Source organism: Oncorhynchus mykiss, chromosome 7 (genome assembly GCF_013265735.2).
Source record: "Oncorhynchus mykiss isolate Arlee chromosome 7, USDA_OmykA_1.1, whole genome shotgun sequence".
NCBI classification, from domain to species: Eukaryota; Metazoa; Chordata; class Actinopteri; order Salmoniformes; family Salmonidae; genus Oncorhynchus; species Oncorhynchus mykiss.
The window spans coordinates 21,002,009-21,025,226 of NC_048571.1; the positions used below are offsets into that span (position 1 = coordinate 21,002,009).

Sequence of the window (23,218 nt, forward strand, 5' to 3'; positions counted from 1 at the left end):
AGAGTGAGGGTAGCAGGTAGAATCTGGGTAGGCCATTCCTTCAACCATGTGTAACCAGCAGAGACTAATAAACCAGAGTGGTTTTAGACAGCACCACCTCTCCTGTAATGCGCTGCCAGAGGCCTGCATGGGGTTAACGGTATACAGGGGGATCCATTTAGAGGTGTTTCTGAAGGACATCTCTTTACCCCTCTAGCCCCTAGCTGATCCCCTTCTGGGTTAATCCTCCAGGGAGGGGCCTGCCCGACATCCTCACACACACACAGCCTCGTAAACCCAACCTCGCCATCTCCACACAAATGCACACGTACACACACCCCTGGTGACCCCCGCTGCACCCCTGAGTGCTACAGTAAAAATCCAAAACCGCTAAAGCCTTCAGCTTCTAGCCCTGTTTGTCTAGGCCCTCCATTCAAAATAGTCCATCTCAATCCGGATGGGCTGAGTGGCTCTACTGGCAGCCAGTCACTCAGCAGATTAGAGCTCCCTCCCGGTCGCTGTCCCGGTGTGAAAGCCCTGATTCATGGCGTTTTGGGGACCCGGGCCTTTAAAAGAACAGCATGGTCCTGTGTACTTGCCCTTCACTGGGACGTGACTGATGGGGGCTGTTTGGGAAGGGGAATTAGTACCAGGGATTAATTCTTATTTAGTGAGACACAACGTTGGAGAGATATAGAGAGGATGTGGCAGTACCTATTACTGCTACTAGTGTGTGTGAATGTGTGTTGGATGGGGGGTGTATGGTGTTGAGTGCGTGTTAGATGGGAGGGGGTGTATGGCGTGTGTGTGTTGGATGGGGGGTGTATGGTGTGTGTTGTGAGTGCAATTACTGTATTTAACTTAGCACACTTCTAAAAGCTCCCGTAACAGATATGAAAACTCCTAAGAAAAACTCTGAGATGGCGGTTCTAGCAGACAGAAGCACTTCAGTGGATCTGTGAACCCCTGGCTGTGTCAGAATGCTTTAGGCTGCTAGTCGATAGCAGATAGTGTTTTAGATCCACTCTCCATCAGGCTGAAGTAAATGCACTCCGTTTCCCCTTCACTGTGACAAAAGGCTCGTAACAAAATATATAGGCCTCACAGTGTGAGTGCTTCTCCTACAACACGGTTTCAATTCAACTCACTAATGCGCTCATTGTTAGCAGCCGTGCTATCCCTAACCCTCTATCAACATGACACACACACACACACACAGACACAGAAACACTCATGCACGTGCGCGTGCCAACTCTGCCCTTATGGTTTAAAAAGAGGAAGTAAAGTAGTGGCACAGCCTTGGTATTTCCCTGGTTTAACTGTCTTTTGCTAGTCGACCACAGGCATGGATAACATAGTACAGCAGGGTTCCCTAACAGGCGGCCGCGGGCCGAATTTGGCCTGCGGGTGGTTTTATTTGGCCCCCCAAGCTTTCTGATAATGTTTTTTTTTATTTATTCTAATTTCAATTTTCATTGCTGAAAATAAAAGACTGTAGAAACAGAAATCCAGGTGATTTAAATTTTGGAAACCTGTTCCCAAGTATTCCCACACATAATAGAGAGACACGTGATCGTATACAAATATAAGCAAGGTTTGAAATGATTATGTTTTAGTCAAATATTATATACGGTCGGGATTCAATTTGCAGTCTACAAATTATTTGTAATTATGTTCCGACCCCCCTGCTCAAGGGAAAAAAACAGCTTGCGGCTGGAATCTAGTTGATGATCCCTGCAGTAGAGTGTCGTAACACTCGGTCCACACAATCCTGCTATAGCAGGGAAATGCTGCCTAGCTGCCCTGCTGTACACAGTGGGAGTGGAATGGAAATGCTGGCCCAACAGGAGATGAGACATACAAACACACCGACACACACACACACACAGTACTGTGGGGCTGACGCAAGACAATCTCAGCCTCACGTGTCTCTCGCTTACGGCCGCCCGCTGCTCCTGACCTTCGGGATGTTTTTCTCTCTCCTTCCCCCTCTCCCTCCTCCCTCTCTCGACACCTCCCTGTGATTCGTATTTGTCATTAAAAGGCATTGCATTTCAAGCTGGATAAAGCAGATGGGGCTGTGTAGGCATTAATGCTCCTCGATGCAGCACCTTGGCCTAAGTACAGATAGACTGCATGCACTCTCTCTCTCTCTCTCTCTCTCTCTCTCTCTCTCTCTCTCTCTCTCTCTCTCTCTCTCTCTCTCTCTCTCTCTCTCTCTCTCTCTCTCTCTCTCTCTCTCTCTCTCTCTCTCTCTCTCTCTCTCTCTCTCTCTCTCTCTCTCTCTCTCTCTCTCTCTCTCTCTCTCTCTCTCTCTCTCTCTCTCTCTCTCTCTCTCTCTCTCTCTCTCTCTCTCTCTCTCTCTCTCTCTCTCTCTCTCTCTCTCTCTCTCTCTCTCTCTCTCTCTCTCTCTCACACACACACACACACACACTAAAGAGTGAAGCGGCAGCTCTAACAACAGGGTGTCTTCCTGGGAGAGCTGAATAAAGCTGAATTGCTGCCACGGTCTAAAGTGCTGCTTCACATGTTGTTGATGTAATCACTAAACATACAGGCTGAAGGCAAGACGACTGCCAGAGCTCTTATTGTTAGCTCTTATTAGTTATTGTAGACAGTATACTATTGCATCAAGTATAACCAAACCCAACTAACTTAAAAGACAAAATACAACCACACAAATTGACTAAAATCATCTGACATTTTTTATAGCATAAATCATTGCAACTCAGTCCCAACTCATCCCTCATGTTCAGTCTTCTCTCTCCCAGCTCATCCCTCATGTTCAGTCTTCTCTCTCTCCCAACTCATCCCCCATGCTCAGTCTTCTCTCTCTCCCAACTCATCCCTCATGTCCAGTCTTCTCTCTCTCCCAACTCATCCCTCATGTTCAGTCTTCTCTCTCTCCCAACTCATTCCTCATGTTCAGTCTTCTCTCTCTCCCAACTCATCCCTTGTGTTCAGTCTTCTCTCTCTCTCCCTCCTCTCTCTCCCTCCTTCCTTTCAGCCCAGTACTATTGAGCTCTAGTATTTAGTGCTTCCATCTTCTACCATTCTCCCAGCAATCTGTCAGGCCACTGGCTATACTGACAGAGAACACACTGTACATCTAAGGGAAGGAAAGGAGGGAAGTGTGTTCTGGAACATCAGCTAGTTATTAAGGCTGACTTCTCACCTTTCTCTCTGTGTGTCTCTCTCTCTCTCACACACACTGCACACACCACACACACACTGGACCCACCGCACACTGCACACACCACACACACTGCACAAACACCGCACACACACACACTGCGTGCACGCACATACACATAAAAACAAACAGAAACACACTTCTCAGCACCTCTCTCTCACGATTATGGGTTAGCCTCTGCTGGTGGCAAAACAAAGAGAGAATGCCAAACACATAACAAAGAAAAACTATCTATTCTTAAAATTTGTCCTTTTCACACCCTCACATACATGTGTGCACATACACAGGCTTCAGTGGAGGCTCCTTTGAGGAGGAAGGGGAGGATCATCCTCCTCAGTGAATTTCATAAAAATAAAAATAGTGAAACATTAAACAAGTTATCCTTTTTAGATAAAACTATAGTAAATATATTCAGATCACCAAATAATTGATTAAAACACACTGTCTACATTAGCCTCAACAGCACTCTGTAGGGTAGCACCATGGTGTGGCTGGAGGATAGCTAGCTTCCGTCCTCCTCTGGGTACATTGACTTCAATATAAAACCTAGGAGGCTCATGGTTCTCACCCCTTCCATAGGCTTACACAGTAATTATGACAACTTACGGAGGACGTCCTCCAACCTATCAGAGCTCTTGCAGCATGAACTGACATGTTGTCCACCCAATCAAAGGATCAGAGAATGAATCCAGTACTGAAAGCATAAGCTACAGCTAGCCTGTACTGCAGTGCATAATATGTGGTGACTAGTTGACTCAAAGAGAGAGAAAGACAATAGTTGAACAGTTTTGAATAAATGAATTTCTTCCAAAATGAAGGAGAAGCAAGAGAGGGAGAGCTAGCTATATTTCATGGTATATTTTTTTCCACTTTCACTTACTTCGAATGCAGCTAGCTAGTTTAGCCTACTCAAACACCCGGCACAAACAGCTAGCTGGCTATGACTATTCAACACTGGAACTCTTCCAAGTCAAAGTAAGCTTTTGGTTGTATTAATTTATTGCCACCGGGGCCCACCAATGTAACTGCTAAACTGCTTGCTGCTGACTGTACACTGTACTGCATGATTGTAGTGAGTTTACTAACGCTACAACTCTCATTTGCAACTGTTGGACTAATGATTACACTCTAGATCAGCTTGACGCAGGCAAGAGTGCTAAAGGCAGTATTAAATGTGTCACTGTCTGTCACCTTGATTACTCAAGGTGAGCACCTACGCTGTAAACTTTCATTCATAGGCTAGGTTTTAGCAACCTCATGATGGGTATAGGGAACATTTTAGTATCATGTTGTAGCCTAAACCTATCGAAGTTACATTGAGCTGGGTGAATGGAATATGAATGACAGTCATCCAATATGCTTTAATAGAAATAGGGCCATGTTCATTTAAAACAATGTAGCATCCTCCATCATCTTAAACAGCACCGACCGCCACTCACAGGCTTGTAAACACACAAACACACACATTGTGACCTTTGCCATCCCTTTGTCCGCTACGACTTTTGTAAACTCTCTAAACAATACAATACAACTCTCTCTCTCTTCTCTGTCTCTCCTCTATTTGATTCAACATTTGTAATTCCCTCTGGGTATTTAAGCACCACTCTCTTGTTTCCTACCTTCCTCTCACAAGGAACTAATGGTGGATAACTGCTCTGTACTGTGGCCGTTTGGATGACGTTCATGTTTGCCAAGGTTCTGCCTGTTTTCTATGGACTAATGGAAGAATAAACAGACAGAAATACTGTATGATCACCAGAGACTGACAGGTGGACATTTCACTGCAGTGTTCAACAGCGAGCAAATCAGCACAGCCACCAGGGGGGTTTGCCTTTCACCCGTTCTCCAGCCTGTCATTTCCAGGAAATCAATTTCAAACGGAGCCGTCAATATCATGACTGATAACAGACAGCTATCAATAATAGGTTACATGGTATGTAGCAGGTAAAGGCCCAGCGCCGGTCCAAAATGTGTAACTTACAATTTGCAGTGCAGGGGATTCTCAAATCAGGTGTATTGTACGTCAAGCAAACATCACCTTGAAAAGCACATTTAGGAGGAGAACCGTTCCACTTCGATATTTTTTCATCTGCTGAATAAGCCTACCTCAAGATACATAAACACACCTAACTCTCAACGGTACGCTTACCCAGCTGAGCTGCATAAGAGATAAACGCTGATTTATAAAGTGTGAGATTAGATCTGGTGACACACTCATCAGCACAAAGCCATAAAGTGAGAAAGGGAGAAAAGTGCAAGTCATTGTCTGTGGGATAAAACCGTCACCTTTGTCTGCTCGGTGAAACCTTGAGGGAGTAGAGCCAGTGGTAACACACACACAGAGAGAGGGAGAGAGAGAGAGAGAGAGAGAGAGAGAGAGAGAGAGAGAGAGAGAGAGAGAGAGAGAGAGAAAACAAAGATAAGCTGAGCCAAACAGATGAGCCACAGAAGAGAGGGTGAGAAACGACTAACCAGCCAACCAATTTAATCCACTGTATTGTTTGAGGAACATGATTCAGTTTGACTCCAACTGATAGGCCTAACAATTTAAATGCAATGTTAGACTACATCAACAGACACTGTAATAACTGTTTCAATTCAATGTTACTGCAACAGATCACAAACACTGATGATGGTTAATTTGCGTGTTTCACTCGCCCCCTAAAATGTGCTGATCAAAATGGAGAGAAATGTAATTAATTGCACGATTCACTGAATGAAACTCTGAATTTGTAATGTAATCAGAACAACTGCTTTTTCAAGAAGCCCTTGTTAAATTTAATTGGGGGAGAAAATCCTCTTGTGTCGAAAGAATGAAATCTAATTAAGCCTGGAATCGAAGGAGTCTGCGAACTCTCCTCTACGCCAAAACACATTTTGTTGATGACAAGTTGAGCAAAAAAAAAATCATTCAAAAGCGCCTCGCATAACAACTATAAGTATTAGGGAATGTCACACAGGGCCCAACAACAACACAAAGCTATGTTGTTGACAGTCGTTCAGAGATGATAGAAAGGTAACAGAGAAAAGAGTCAGTACTCACTGACAGGAAATGTCTTCAGCTCTGTGACATCACTGCTCTAACACCTGAGAGAGAAAAAGAGGACAACAGCCAGGTTAATCCATTTATACATGAATATGTCTTCCGTATGACACCGTTCATTGGAAAATACAATCTAAACGCTAATGACGACCAGTGGGTGATGGGTGAATACCTAATTCATTTCCAACATACATCGATATCAAAGCTCTGTGCGCTGCTGTGGTCAACTGACAGATCAAACAAAACAAAAGGACATGGCATTTTGAGACACAGCTAGGATCTGGCACTGAGCGTAAGCAGAGCAGATCTAACACACACACACACACACACACACTCTCTCTCTCTCTGTCGCAGGCACAGCAGGCCTGCGAACACAAACACGCCACACAACACACACTCATACATTTTTCCTGCTCAACCTGTTAGAATGAAAGCCAGACATTATGGCTTTTGTTGTGAGGGAGGAGGATATTTTCCTAAAAACACAAGACAGTTCTTGCTAAGAGAGAGAACCAGCCCTTCCCAGTGTTCTCACGCCCCTCGGAGCTACACTGTCTCGGATCTATCCGTCTTCCTGGAGCACAGAGAAGGGGAGAGGCAGCGAGGGAACTTTCTCAGCCTGTGTATCTGAAAGGACATGGTGACCGTCTTGCCTGTGTGTCACGGCCGTGGCACTGTCTCTCTCACCGCAGCACCGCTAGTGGTGTCATGGTCACTCTGGTACACACATTCACCCTGACACTGGGGAAAACTCTATAGCACACAGACAGACACAGGGGCACAGAACACACACACACGTGCGCGCGCGCCATTACGGCTGAAATCTCCACAGGAAATAAACGGTATTAACTAGAGTGACGGTGTCCGTCTATAATAACGACGTGATCTAGCGATAATGACTCCTCCTCGTCATCCACAGGCCTGATCTGGTCGTCTGTTCTCACACACACACACACACACACACACACACACACACACACACACACACACACACACACACACACATCACCTTGATTACACATCTCCGTGGTGATAACACACCCCGCCGGGCCGAGTGAGGGAATTCATCTGTGCGTCTTCATAAAGGCCTATTAGAGCCATGATTAAAGGATGTTCCCTCAGAGAGGGCGCGACGCTGAAATGATTCCCCCAGCCAAAGAGTGCTGTAATGAGAGTGGCGAGATGTGAAGCTATATACTTCACCCCGTTTTCGCCTGCCTGGGTATTTGAAATACACACTGACCTGACTACGGCTACGCTAGCTGTTTGCTAAGACAATGGGTCTAGAACACTTTAGAGCCTTACGTACGCTCTACTCAAACACAGTCATAAGCAACACAACGGTAGCAAGCAGCATCTGACTAGGCCTAAACATTCTGTAAGCCCGCGGGCACAAAACAACAGGTCCACGAAGAACAAGGCTTTTCAATTCCAGGCCTCGAGGGCAACAGCTGTGACGTGGCCCCGGAGGCCTGGAATTGAATAGCGCCTTTGGCGGAGGGAACCGTCATGATAAATCTAGTAATGTAGACTTTAACTTTAGTGAGGAGAAACCTTAGCGAGGCCGTCATAAAGTGCCATTCAATGATAGACACGCTAAAAAGGTGCTTGTCTCCTTTTGCTCTCGGCTCATCTGTGATATCGCAGGCCAGGGAGGGGAGGGAGGGATGAAAGCGGAGGGCACTGACTGTGAACTGGCCGCAGACATTTTTCTGAAACCTCCGGGAAACAAAACAGGCAAGTCTTGACAATCTATCCACCACTGAGTCGTCACACAATCAGTTGCAGGAAACCGATCCCTAAATAGCAGTGATTCATCTCTTCATCACACAAAGTCAGTACACAGAACACAAAGAGACCCCCTCGCTCTCTCCCCCTTCTCTCTTTCTGCTTAAAAATACTGCTTCTCCCAGCTTTCTTTTGCGTGTGATTTACTGGCACTGTTTAACTGCGGGGCAGTATCTTTTATCGTTACATGATCTGGAGCTGAAAGCTGACAAAATGGAATCTGTGGCGCGAGGTGAGTGTCTGTTCTGTGGAGAGACGAGGAAGAGGGGAGGGAGAAGAATCTGTGTGCAGAAATGTCTGCCTAAGTGCAATTCAGATCCTCTCTCTCAGCTTATTCAGAAGAGCCTCTCTGTGTGTTCTATTCCATTAAATGTCTTCTTCGTAGACCTGATGGAGCAAGTCCCACTCCCTACAATGTAAAGCACAAGAACTGGCTGAAAAGCGAACAAAACACAATCCATTTGTGGGATTTAAGAGAGAGGACACCCTCGAGGGACTGTCATCGTGTAACACAAACAGTGTGTGTGTGTGTGTGTGTGTGTGTGTGTGTGTGTGTGTGTGTGTGTGTGCATTAGTGCATGGGCGTAAGTGTGAGCATATGTGTGAGCGTGATGGTACTGTATGTGTGAGCGTGATGGTACTGTATGTGTGAGCGTGATGGTACTGTATGTGTGAGCGTGAGCGTGATGGTACTGTACGTGTGTGCCATTTATGATTCAGCCCTGTTACTGCTACTCCCAATATGGCTGGGAGCCAATTCCTACAGTAGCATCATGATGAATCTGAGGGGAGCCTCTCTCCGTCTCCCTCCACTTAGCCTATGGGGCTATCATTCACTGGCTAATTGGACGGACCTGCCTCTGGCCTCAGCTTAAAGGTCCAATGCAACCGTTTTTATCTCAACATCAAATCATTTCTGGGTAACAATTAAGTAACTTACTGTGATTGTTTTAAATGAAAAAAAATTGTAATAGCTTCTTAGCAAAGGGCATTTTCCCAAGGAAGAATTTTGCTAGGACTCCCTGGGAGTGGTCTGAGTGGGAAGCGGAAAACTGAAGAAAAATACAGGTTTTTTTCATCTTTATTTAACTAGGCGACAATGACAGCTTACCCTGGCAATGCTGGGCCAATTGTGCGCCGCCATATGGGACTCCCAATCACAGCCAGATGTGATACAGCCTGGATCCGAACCAGGGACTGTAGTGACGCCTCTTGCATTGAGATGCAGTGTCTTAGACCAGTGCGCCACTCAGAAAGGCTTGGAACTCTCTTTCTTATTGGTCTAATAACTAATTTACCGTATGGTGATGTCACCATGGAAGGCCAAAGCTCCATCGCACCAAAACAGGCTGAAATGTCTTTTTAAACAGCATTATGATCATTTTCACAATTTCACAGTATTATTCCAACCTCATAGTGTAGAAATATATATAAAACACAGGAAATCAAAATGTTGACTGCGCTGAGCCTTTAAGACACGCTGATGTAACTGTGGGTCATCAGACTGAACGCAGCCCACGTTCACTACTGTGGGACTTCATTCATTTAGGCTATACAATTGATACATGGCTACACAAATTAACCATGAGCAGTAGCATGAAGTAGCCTCTAGAGTAGACACTGATCTGAGGTGAGCTTGGCACCCCCCTTTAATGGTTACAGTTATGATTCAGAGAAAGAAGTGACTATGGGCAACTTGTACCCAGAGTGCACCACTGTCTGTCTGAGTGAGTGAATGAGAGGACGCAGCCGCTCCGTCAGAGCAGAGCTCCATGGCTCAGTGTCATCCCAACAGCCTTGACAATCTACCAAGATGACGCGTGAAGGTCACTCACAGCAGCCGCCAACGCAGCTGTCACGCCTCTCCCACCCACCGCCCTCTCTCTCTCTCTCTTCCGCCTCGGCCGGCTCTGGGTCGATCAACAAACGACCAACCATTCATACCCTGCAATAATCCTCTCTCTGTACTCCCCCTGTTAGCCTAGCTCAGCCTCAACATGGAATTCCGTACAAGAGATTTTTTTTTTAAATACAAGATGATCACCAAAGTTCATCTACAAGCTAACGTTCAACCTAATATAAAGCACAGGGAGAAAGATGAGAGATGTCCATCTGTCTTGATTCCAGTATTACTGTGTTTCGGTGGTTAAAGTTTCCATTAAATGAATCGCCTGTCTCAATCAGTGAGTCAATAAAAGCCCAATCCTGTCAAACCCTGAGGGAGATGTGTGTGTGTGTGTGTGTGTGTGTGTGTGTGTGTGTGTGTGTGTGTGTGTGTGTGTGTGTGTGTGTGTGTGCGCGCGCATGTGTGTATGTTTGGAGGGAGTGAAGAGCTCTGACAGGTGACTGATTGAGTGCTTTCATTTCCCCCCAGTGTTGAGATTACACACACGTACACACACGCACACGCACACACACACAGAGAGAGAGAGATGTTGTTTCCGCTTCTGGTCCATGCTTAAATTAGCTCTAAATATTTGGATTACACGCGGGAGCTCTCACAGAGGATTTAGCCGCTGTAGCCTGCAGGCCAGGGGGATGTGTGGATGTTTCCATCTTTGAACAAACATAAGACACTCACACACACACACACACACACACACACAAGCACACCCACACAAGTATACCCGCACACACAAATACAACCTTGCCACACAGACACACACTAGTTCAAACCACAACACAACAACCACAAAACACCAATCCTACCAAGGTCCACAAGGCTGACTACCCTGCAACTCAATCCATGGATGTTATATGTAGTCTAAGAGTTTCAGTTAGTAGAGGGTGGATACTAACTCCAGACACTGCTCCCATGCAGCCCTGAGAGCTAGTAGAGGTCAGTGCCCCCCAGCCTGAGATAAAGGCGTCTCCCCGTCCGCTCTCCGAGCGCCTGCTTGGGTAGAGGCGTCTCGCGTTACAGCTGTCTCTCAGTGTCATCGTTTAGAGAAAGGGACAATGCCACAAGGCAGGCAGCTAGCCTTTCATGGCGGCCAGGAATAAGAACAGCCACTCTGGGGCAGACGGAGGAGAGGAGCGACGGTTTCTCTGTTTCTCTGTTTCAACTCCCGCCAAATTGAGACTAGAGGAGAGATCACCACAGCATGTGTCTAGGCTATCTGTGGAAGAGAATGAGGTCTGAGAGAAAATGGTGGCACATTTTCAACTTTCCATTTCCTTCTCACGGGCCTTTAATGAATGACTTGTTACATGTGGTTCCCTGCTTTTTCCTGCTTGTAGGCTAAGTGTCTTTTAGTTATTGCACAGCACACACGTACGGGAAAAGACGGACGAATCCGGATGGAGCACATACTGTAGAACATCAAATGAACCAATAGAATCCGTCCATTCCCAGGAATAACTCCACGGTGCGTCTGTGCTAGTCACGCTAGTGTGGATTACATGAATCCCCCTCTTCCCAAGGTGAAGTCCCTGTTCTGACCTCTAGTTCTAAAAACAGCCAGTTAGCTCCGGGTCAAAGTAATGACTCATCCAATCAGGAGAATGTTTAGGCCGCAGCTCTGTTACTAGGTAGGCTGAGTCAAGCTGAAATCACCATAACCTGCAAAGGCCTAATCTATATTGTAGGCTACATTTTACTAGATGAGTAAAAGACAATATAGAAAGGTTAGCACTGGCGGACTTGCCATTATGGCAGAAGAGGCAATTGCTTCAGGCGTCACATCATCATCATCATCATCATCATTAAGGGGCCTCATGAGCTGGGCATAATAAAAATAAACCTCTTTAAGCTAGGGATATCTGTTTTGCATGGGCTCTGTCCCAATCCACCGCATCCCCCAATGTCGGCCTTCCACATCTGCGGTGGAAGGTGGCAGAGCTACGGCGGTGTTTGTCAGACAATGAGACATCCCAAAAATCTGTATTCTAATGAAAATATCAGTAGCGTTCGAACGTTTTGGGCTACACACTAATATAGAAAGACTCTCACGAACACAATTGGTTTTGTCTCGTCTTCCATCACACCTGGTTCCAATTCCATCAATTACATGTTGTGTATTTAGCCCTCTGTTGCCCCCCATGTCCTTGTCCGTAATTGTTTGTTGTCAGTGCTTGTTCACGTTATGTTCTGGTGTGCGTTGCGTTATGAACCCATATATTTTATTGTTCTGTATCCGGTGGGTATTGATAATTAAACTTAGCTGTTGGAAACACAGTTTTGCTCTCCTGCGTCTGACTTCTCTGCCGCCAATACGCACCCCAGACAGGGTCCTAAAATTCCAAATCAAATGGTATGACCATCTTAAAACAATTCCATATGTTAGCTTAGTAGAAAACCAGGCCCGGGCCCTGGGTATTCAACTCTTACCCTACTAGATCCGGAGCCTGCTGGTTTTCTGTTCTACCAGACAATTATATCTTTAGTAAAAAGACAGGCACTGCTGATAATACTGCCATCATCGTCAAGGCTGAGGACATGCATGTATGGCCCATGTATCCGATGCTGTCTGGCCAAAAAGAGTATGGCATGTCATACTCTTTTTGGCCAGACAGCATCTGATACATGGGTTACATATAGTTAGACAGAGGGGCGCTGTTTCACTTGCTCGGATGCTTTCTCCAGTGAAATAGTTTCATCCACTTGTGAATCGAAGGAAAGGTGGCGGGGTCACAGCGCACTGTTCGGACGCTGGAATTATTTGGATGAACGTGCGAAGACTGGCCCCTGCCTGGGGCCTCCAAATCACTAAGTACGCCCCTGAAGTTTAGTCCTATTATCTGTGAATCAGCTCTAGTACAATACAACTGACACATGCATCTGTCTGCTGCATGGATGTAGCATAGGCCTAGGGTCTCTTTACTCCTACCCTACTCATCCAAATGCAAGCAGGACTGTTTACAAAGAAGACCTTCCACTGTATGGTTACTGCTGACCAACACACATTAGGCTATTTCATTGCTGAACAGATTCCTCCCCCCCCCCATTCCTCTACATCCTTGTCAGTTCTTATGGCGCTCAGTTAAAATGTAATATTTAAAATTCTGGCTAGGTTGCAGCAGTCTGCCAGCACAGCTAAAATGAAAAGCCTTTGTGGCAGCAGTGACCAGATTTTAAATGCTGGACGATCAATAAATAAAAGGTTGATTGTTGAAGCGCAACCTCAGAGTGTGTGTGTGTGTGTGTGTGTGTGTGTGTGTGCCTGTGTGTGTGTGCCTGTTTCCTTTTAACAGCCACCCAGGGGCTACTCCATGCTCCTCAATCCTGCAGCCAGCTGTCCTAGTATGATGAACAACATTGACCGTCCCCGGCACCACCACGATACGAAACCTTACGCAATTTCCCATTCCCACATCCAAAGATATTTCTATCCGCAATGGCAACAACACTTCAGAATTCCCAGCATGTGAGAGATACTGCAGATATGTGAATAGAGCATGCAGGCTGCACACTATTTTAGTAGAGAATGTAAAAGGGTGATAAGCCAACCAAACAGGCCTAGGCTAGGCTATACTACGATTGGTATTTCCAACAGCGTCCCCATTATCACAGTCGGCAGGGACTCAATCACTGAAGCATTCCAGCCACGGCACGCACAGGCAATATGACAATCTCCCGGGGGGGGGCAAAAAGAAATGGATGGCTCGCAGGAGAAGACCACTAAAAAAAAGCCCTAATGGTGTCGACTTTAGTGGATTGCTCCTTACGCATAGCTTAGGATATACACTCCTTCAGATGATGTCATTTGAAAGCATCATCCTTGGACCCACTCTGAAGGACTCATGTTAAGCAGAGCTGTGGTTTATCCGACTCTTTTGTCATAGGGTATCATGTTATACACGTTTAACATGGCTACAGACAAGACAGAGGGGCTGGCGTTAAGCAGTAGGCCTAGCTAAACTACTACTAGGCTATGAATGGAACCATGTTGTTTTGGGGGGAAAGGATAGTCTTCTGTAGCCTATACTTGGCTCAGTTCCCTACATCAGTTAGCTTAACCAACGCTCTTAGATCTCATCAGGCTATCGGCATCTTAGATTGAGGTGTGCTCATTCGAGACAGAAGGAAGGAAACTGTAAGACCTACTACTTGGCTACTGTAAGGCCTACTACTTGGCTACTGTAAGGCCTACTACTTGGCTACTGTAAGCAATAGCCTACAGCTGAAATTAAAGACAGGTTTTTGTCTCTGCCTCAAACACCCTCACAAATCAAGTCAATAGGCCTGGTTTTCCCTTTGTGACTGTTTTGAGAAAACGGGCTGGTTTTATGATACAGTACAAAGAAAGAAGAATGAATCGACAGACAGGCTAGCCTACTCCTTTATAGACTTTCTGCAGAGCTCAAGGACTTTGAAAATGAGGCGTTACTTGAGGGAGAAATCAACCTCTTCACCTTGCCAGTGGAACAACAAGCATCCTGACAGACAGACCATGGAAAAAAGAACCTTGAGTTTCATCAAGGAAGTTCTCACATTGAATGATAAATAGGAAGAAGCCCAGGGGACGGACAACAAAAAGACCAAAGCAGCTAATCGCCTCCCTTTTCTCCCAAACATGGCCTCCGTGTCTTTGGTATTTCAGAAACAAAGTGAACTTGGCGTGACCTGGTTGTACAAAAGGCATTTATGCTGCTATTTTTGGTGTCTACGAAAGCAACAACAACACAGAGATTATTTGTACGTGTTAAACAAGCCAGACTGCTGTAAAACTGACATCTGCTTATACCAGTAATGCTCCCCCTTGACACAGTTACTTTCAGTTCATGTCACAAACTGAACCAGGCCACCATAGATGCCCACGGTATGTTCTTGCATATTGCCGACATTCATCTTGCATACTACCACCATGTTTGTAAAAATGGATGTGTGGGCTATAACGTAGGCTAGCCTATGTAAAAACGTTATGTCGATACTATATCTCAACTTAATGTACAGTGTGACTAGAATAGCAAAGTGAAGGTGAAGTAGGTCATAGGAGCACTAACAAACCTGCCCTACCAACTGCTGGTGTTAACTTATAGGCCTCTGTCAACAGTTGTGCTAATGAGTATAGACTACAGATGCTGCAAGTAACATTTTCAGACATGACAGTTATCATGCACAGTAACAAAGGTTTAATAGCCAACAATAATAAACAGCATTAGCCTAATTAAACCGTTTGGATTTTAAGCCAATTCCTGCATCGCTACAGGGCCAGAAATTTCACCACACATCTTTATAAAAGCCTCTGTCTAGTTAGTACTTGACTTCGGAGAAGTCGTGTGTGTGAGAGAGCTTGAAGTAAACACGGGGATGGAGGACTCAGTGGCAATCCAGCTTTAGGTAATTAGGCTCTGGTTGATTAATTTCACATAACACAAAACAGTCTTACTTCCTCTTTAGAGTTGAAAACTTAAAATAAGTGTGAACAACACACCACCACTACAGTGGAGTTCATAGACTTTACCCAACTGTTCGTTCCCTTACCACACATAAGATCTGTTTACAGAAGCTAATCAATCTCTGTGTAGGCCATACAAAACAACGTAAACAAGAAAATCAATGCCAGAAACAAACAATGTAGGCCTTCGTTTCCAGGATTACAGTAATAAATGCTTCATTACAGTGTCTCACGAACAATGAAGGGAAACATTGAAACTAGCACAAGGAGCTGCAGTATAGGAATATAGCACACTAATCAAATTCAGTACACATTGCAATCAGCGAGAGCCGTGTGGGCATTGCGTTTAAGATCAATTCAAAGAGTGGTGGCGTTGACAGCGACAAACTGTTTGAGTGTTGACTGGATAACCATCCTCACCTCATTTCAAAAAGACAGAAAAGTGGTGGACACCAAAGCAGGCACGTTCCTCTAACATTATTAGCCCTAATTTCAATAGTACAGGATTAGACAGAATAGATTTGTGTGCATATGGGATTGTCTGTAGAAAAGCTGTCCAAGTTTTGTCCGTTTCAGCACCCCCAGACACAGGGGCTCCTAAACCTAATTTCTTCTAATCAGCTTAGTCAATAGCAACCATTTGGTGCAACGTTGGGTAGACATGCAAATAGGGCTTAAACATGCCTATCTTTAATTCCTGAATGTTCAAGTCAAGCGGAAGTCCTTTTTATCTCCTGGCAAAGAAAACAACATTCTGTGGGGGGGGGGGGGGGGGGGGGGGGTAGAGAGAGGGGAAGTGAGGGGGGGGGGGGGGGGGGGGGGGGGGGGGAAGAAGGCAAGGGGGAGAGAGGGGGGTGGGAGAGAGAGAGAGAGAGAGAGAGAGAGAGGTGGAGCACTACAGTTACATTGTTTTGCTTCTCTTGGCCAGGCATGGAGACATCCCTGATTTGAGTGTGCTTGAGGTAGCACAGTTTGCTTCCATTTCAAACCAACATCACAAACAAGCCCTGACAGATTTGTTCTCTCTCACTCGCATTATGGGGAAACACACAGCAACACAAGTATATTAGTGCTCCTCTGCCCTGTTCTGCTGTGTGTGTTCAGCTGCAGCACACACACACACACACACACACACACACACACAAAAGAAGCTAACAATAGACGTTTGTAATAGCGGTGGAAAAATGGGAGAGACTGTTCCGTTTCAATTCACTGATACCACTAATGGCTTCTTAGCAGCTCCATGAAATCAAGCAGCTGTCATGTCCATGCATCAGCACAGGGAGAGGAGAGGAGCCATTCCCAGAAGGAAAAAGGCATCGCGCCTCCCTCAGCAAGGATGTTTGGCTAAACATCTGCTCCTGTGCACTTTAGCTTAGCAGCAGTAAATATCGAAACAAAGAGGGTGGGAGGTGAAATGATTAGATTTCCTATCACAAAGCATCATTGCTGTTGATGTTTTTTTTTTTTACAACAACTGCTTGTGAGACGACAACTGAGATCTATTTTAAAGACTATCCCACAGGGATATGGCGGATGGATGCTCACCAGAAAAACTGATGATGAGAGTATAATCTCTAGTGTGACAGGAGAGTCTTTGATGATAAACTAAATGGTTTGTTACTTTAGGTAGCCTACGTTTGGAATCTTTCCTCCGCCATGACATCAGCAAAACACACAAATGAACCCATGGCGTGTTATAACACGGTAATAAAAAAAAAACTGAAATTCAGCCTACTGTCATCATCTACCTACTGTCTCTGTCACACCTCTGCCATCTTCTCAGAAATGAGCTTTACAATGAGGAGACGGTGGATTGTGACTAGGCTACATGTTGTTCAATAGTGCCTACCACTTATGGCATGACAATTAGGCCCAGACCTATAGTCATCTAAGGTGAACATTGTGTTATTACCGGTAGATAAGCCAAGGCACACTATCTTTGCCTTTTATTTGTAAACAAGTGTCGAAGACTCCCACAATGCAAAGGGAGAGTAAGCAAACAAGAAAAGAGGGGAAAGGGGAAAATACGAATAATACTTTGCTTGACTAATTAAAAGTTGTCATTTGTATAAACATCAATAGCTGTTGGTCAATGTCTAATTAGATTACTTGGCTATTAGTCCATTAAACAATATATATGTTTAAATGCAATAGCAAAAAAATATGATGATAACACTGGGCTATGTATCATAACATCATTCTGATATAGCATATTCATTCTAATCGATTATGATTAGCCTATTGCCTAATTCCAGCGGTTGAACGATTAAAACACATAATGTGTGCTATTCGTGTCATTGACTAAAAGTGGTGTGACAAATAACACCTTTATCAAAGTGTCATTGATAAACTAGAAAAAGTGCATGTAGAAAACACCTAACCAAGTTCAGTGAGAGAGAAACAAATCTAGGTTAAAAAGGCAGTTTTGCATGGCATCTCCACCTGTCACTACGGTATTAAAACACACCGTTTGTGTATTCTGCGTGTTCAAAAACACGCATCCGATTCTTGCAACACTGCATAATGTCACTGTAACGTTGTAGCTGAATCCCACTCTCCTTCAAACGTAACACCAAATTGTTCCTCCTTCCAATCACAGGTTAAACGTTGCCTACATTTCTCTTAAAACTTCACATGACGTCACCGTCTACATTTCTTTTCCCATAGTCTAGTTTAAACTTTCTCTAGGTAAAACATGGATACGTTTCCTTCAAGCGTGGGGGTGCTTAGGGAATTTAAAAATCAACCAAGATGGCGAAAAAGCTTGTTGTTTGGAAGGGCAGAAAAATGGAGGATATTGTAATATACACAAAGGGATACATTTCAACAACTCGGCCAGGCAGCAGCTGCTTCTTGTTTGAGGAAGCAACAAAAGATAGCTTTAGCCAGTTGTAAAAAAAAAAAAAAAAAAAAAAGAGCCTGAAACTCGACAAAAACATCAAACTGATTTGACTAATAAGATATGTAATTTTACCTGGCAAACCACAACACAATCTGTTGTATAGTTAAATCAAGTATTTATGTTTGTGCTTACTAATTATTTTATTTTCGCATTGAGGAGCTATTAGCTCGGATTTTGCCCTGTCTGTAAACGGACAGCTAAATAGACCAAAGGTAGCTTGTGCTCCCTACCTTCATTGACTCCCACATTTCGTTCCTTTAAATGTGCACAAAAAAATACTGGCCAACTTATATACAACAGTGGGTAAAAACATCGTCAAAAAAAGTTTTCCTGAACTAAATAAAACAGTTTTTTATTTAAAAATAATAATAATAATATAACAGTTCAATTAAAGCGCACGAGAGAGGACACAAAGACGATTCCGACTATCAGGTCACAAACTAGCTTGATCTGAGCAACGACAAAAAAAAACTCCCGTTTACTCTACAAAACAACTTTGGTGTAGCCTATTATTTTACCATGCAGCAAAGGCGCACATGCCGATTGCTTAGAATAACATTGTATCCATTTGATAAGTTTCTATCAATGTGCAGTTGACGATTGAGGGACACACGCAGTAAGCAAAGAAACTACAGCTCGCCTCGCGAAACAAATCAAGCCAGCTACATCGCTTGTTCTATGATATAACAGACCGTCTTCTTTACCCCCACCTTGAAATAAGAGGACACTTACCTTTTAGTTTCGACACTAATACTTATTTCCAACGGGATTTTGTTTCAAGTAATACTTCGTGTAGCCTTCTAGTCTCTTTTCGATTTCGTTTTGAAAGAGGCCGGTAACAGATGATAAAGAAAGGAATTGGGCAGTAATTGAGTCTCGGTGTGAGTGAGTGTGTGTGTTAGTTACTAACAGCAGATTGAAGGAGACTCTTCTCAAGGTTTATTCAGCTCCACTTCAAGGAACCAATGTGACGTCAGCTTACATGCTGCCACAAAAGAAAACTTGTATTTGACATTAATATAGATCAATGTTTGTTTTACTTAGGAAAATAATAGTACACTACGTTTAGACAGTTGAACTATGATTAGGGCTACACCATATGCTAATGTGACGGGGGAAAAAAACAAGAACAAACAAAAGCGTCTATTGAATTGATTCAAGGATGAGGATTCTTATTGGCTTGTTTTGTTTGTTTATTTGTTTTGTTTTTCAAGTTATGTAATTGATTGTTCATCATCATTGATATTATTAATAGATGACCTGCATAATGCAAATCATGTATGGAATGACTGAAACTTCTCAAATTAGAAAGATTACTTTCAGTGCCTGTTCCACGGGCTAGAGATCAACTAGTCACGTTAATGTGATTCCAAGTATCAGGGAAATGTATGATTTATTCTTAACATAAACATGTTGTCTATGGAAATCCTATAATAAAACATGTTTTTTTTTTAAACTGTGCATTGCTGTTTTAAAACGCATGCATGTGTGAGATTGAAATGAATGCTCAAAATGTGTTTGGTCATCATTTGTGACAGTACATGTGATGCTCAAATTTGGTTAATATTTAATATTAACTCTCACATTGTGTCTTTCCTCATCTTGGGACAGAATAAACAGTGATACTGTTGCCCAAATCGTTATGTGTGTTTTCATAATCTGTTTAGGTTTATAGTGACAGATGAACCCTCAAAAGATAATCCTAAATGTGATCAAAGTATCCCCTTTATGTCACTTCCAATGATTTACAACTAGAATAAGTGGGAGGTACTTGTGCAAATGTTGCCTTTTGGTTTTCAAACAAAACGCACTTGCAAAACAGAAAATCCAGGGGAGAAATACACAGATCTTTTCCTAAGGAGAAGATCAATACCATTGCATGGCAAAGACACAGCAGCCATCTGTGTGCCTAATTGTACGCTCTATACCGCTGTCTCTGAACACATAATAAGCAACAGGCTGAGCATGGGCCCTGTGACCCAGACAAGGTTTTAGTCAGTCAGACGGGGTGCAGGCAGCCAGATTATTTCATTGAACTGGAAAACAACAAGGGGATGAGTGGTTAAAAATGGAATGGGTACAACTGCTCTGCTCTGTTTACATGCCCCTGGCCCCACCCTTAATTTGTTTGGCTGTTTTCACATGTTGAGCTTAAATTTCACATGTGAAACCATATTTTCACATGTATAAAATGTAGACTTCACATGTTAACACCACCTTTTCACATTTGAGGAGAATGACATGTTTTCACCTCACAGGTGAATTGCAGTTTCCGGTGACATTTGCATTGAACATTTTTTGGCGGTTTCACATGTTATAAACGTGCACACGTGAACATTTGCTGTGTAGGTCTATGTGAAAAACATCCACGTGAAAATGTACTTCCACGAATTCCGAGTTGAAATGTGAAATTCAATCACGTTTAAAAATCTAATTTGCAGGTTCACACGTATAAAAAAACACTCCATGTGAAAATCTCATTTCCACATGTGAAATTGCGTTTCCACATGTGAAAAACACATTTGCAGTTTCATATGCGAGAAACGTCCACATGTGATTGTTTTTCACCTCAACTTGAAATTCCACATGTGAAAATGAGATTTTCACGTGAACGTTTTTTCACATATAAAACGGCAAATTCGATGTTTGCATATCATTGTTTTTCACATGCGAACTTGCAATTCTACATGTGAAAGTCAAAATTAAATGAATTGTTTCACATGCAAGAAAACTCCACATGTGAAAGTATTTTGCAAGTTCACATGTGGGGTTGAAATAATGTTATTCTCATCACATGTGAAAAGATGTTGCAATAGCAACGTTGCATTAACAACGTTTCCACTGGTGGAATTATGGTGACCACATCTAAAAAGCCCAAATGCGGGACAGGGGAATGATTTTGCAGGACAAGGGAATGATTCTGCAGGACATTCGTGGAACAGTGGACAGAATTAAACATTTTCGGACAGGTTAACTAACGGGTCACGTTTAAATTGCCACATAGTTCTGCTGTATGAAGGCCACTTTGTGTTAAAGGGGCATTCCTTAGTTGCTACATCCATTTTTGGACTTGTAAATTAATGATATGTACCCATTGATTCTTGAACAATGCGACGTATTTTGCCTCATGAACTTAGTTCAACTGTCCTACCCCATCAGAACCCCAAATATAAGCTTGTTTTACTCCAATGTTTGTAAACAAAGTATATTTAAACAACCACTCTATAGCCAAAAAAAACATGGTTTAAACTATCATTTTGAAATCATTGATGGCCAGTCCTTGCATCCACAGCATAGTCTATGGATTTGAGAGTGGTTGCATTTCTCCAGCCTCATCACTCAGCGTTTTACTGAAACTGTGGCGGGGAGGACACTTTGTTAATGTTTCAATTAAGGATTGCCGCTTTGAACACCTTTAATAGAGTAATAGTGTTATTATATGGTGCAATCCTCTAGACTGAGTTACTTTTGTGCCATTAATATCAATGAAAACTTGATGGGGGATCACGATTGGGGGGGGGGGGGGGGGGGGGGGGGTCAAGATGGAAAAATGTGGAAATTGAAATTATTAAATGCACATGTGTTTTTCCCCCCCATGTGTTTTTGTTGTTGTAAGGGCACCCTCTCACCATAGAGATGCTAACCACTCAGTGGATGAAATGAGTACATGAGAATAGAATAGAGTGCTTCTTTTGTGTCACTTAAGCCAATATCTATGTATCCCTATGTATCACAAGATACCAATAATATTGTGCATGATTTTCAATGTTAGTTTGAAAAGAGCATTCGTTTAAAGGAGTTGCAATTAGGTGATATCTAGGATGCATTACCATAACATTATCTAAACACCGGAAATGACTATTGCAATCACCTAAATGCAAATCATTTGCGATAACAATCTGTCTCTAAAGGAAAACCCATCTACACTCAAGGACAAGCACCAAGCACGTGGCAATGAACACAGTTAAAAGAAATCTGAAGGTCCATGGACAGTCCCCCCTAGCTGAATTTAGAGGATGGCCACCAAATGCCCTTATTCAGCTATTGAAACGTAAAGCCATTTTATAAGCTCCTTCTCCATGCTCTTTGGCCATTGATTTTCCTTCTCCCCCTCCTCTCCATTACCTGTTGAGATGGGGGTTGGTTGCTCCTCACACACACAGTGCTGTGGCCAGTGGCAACGGGTAAATTATCCCTCCCCCGCTTCATCATCAGCAGCCAGGGACTGACAAGACATGAGAAATGACAGTGGCTGTGTTTTTTTCATACTGTAGCAGCAAGACGCAGGGAATCTTAATTGCATTGGAGAATCTTCGTTAAAGAGAGCACAGGGGGGCGGGTACGTGGGGTGCTAGTGGTGGTGGAGGGATGGGAGGGAGAGGGGTGTATGTGCACCTCTCTGAGATGCATCATTAAAAGAAGAAGCACTCTTTGCCTGCCCGGGTAGCCTGGCTGGGTCCTCTTTGCACGCACTGAGAACGTTGTCCCTACCTCGGTCACTTGTAACATAATAAGTGCCAGCACGATGACCGCAATGCGAGCAAGCACACTTCAGGGTAGAGAGGGGAGGGTGGGGGAAGGGCAAACAGGTTGTCTGTCTATGTCTTGATTAGGAAGTATAATGAGCCACTAAAATAAACTGCTAAAGAAGATCTCTCCTGAGACTGATGCAAAACAAATTATAATGTGGGGATTTGGATTTCATTATTATTGTTCTATTAGTCCAAGGAAAGACAGGGACACCCATCAGGAGAGAGGGAAGCGGGGAGCTGTGCTTGCATTGCATTTATTGATTTTAGCCTGAGACACATTCAGGGAATACAGATTCATCTCCTCTGTAGCTTACACTAAACCCCACTCACTCCCTCCTGGTTTCCATTAAACACAGAAACCTTCCAGCAACACAGAGGAGTTTAATTTCAACGACACACATTTTCTGTGAGAGCTGAAAACAAGGTCCTCGCTCTTTC

At 43.8% G+C, this 23,218-nt stretch overlaps 1 protein-coding gene across 15 annotated transcripts in view; it reads right to left on the reverse strand.

Annotated features, from left to right (window-relative positions):
- LOC110527478 (bromodomain adjacent to zinc finger domain protein 2B) overlaps positions 1-19,188 on the reverse strand; it is a 69,220-nt gene extending 50,032 nt beyond the window's left edge. For 8 of the 15 annotated variants that reach the window (XM_036982907.1, XM_036982906.1, XM_036982901.1 and 5 more), the window contains exons 1-2: positions 18,981-19,187; positions 6,216-6,259 (exon numbers count right to left, since the gene is read on the reverse strand). The gene's annotated coding sequence lies outside the window, so the exon portion shown is untranslated. Of the gene's footprint in view, positions 1-6,215; positions 6,262-18,980 lie in introns of all 15 variants that reach the window. The other 7 variants (XM_036982904.1, XM_036982903.1, XM_036982900.1 and 4 more) reach the window with 4 other exon arrangements.
- Positions 19,189-23,218: the final 4,030 nt, after the last annotated feature.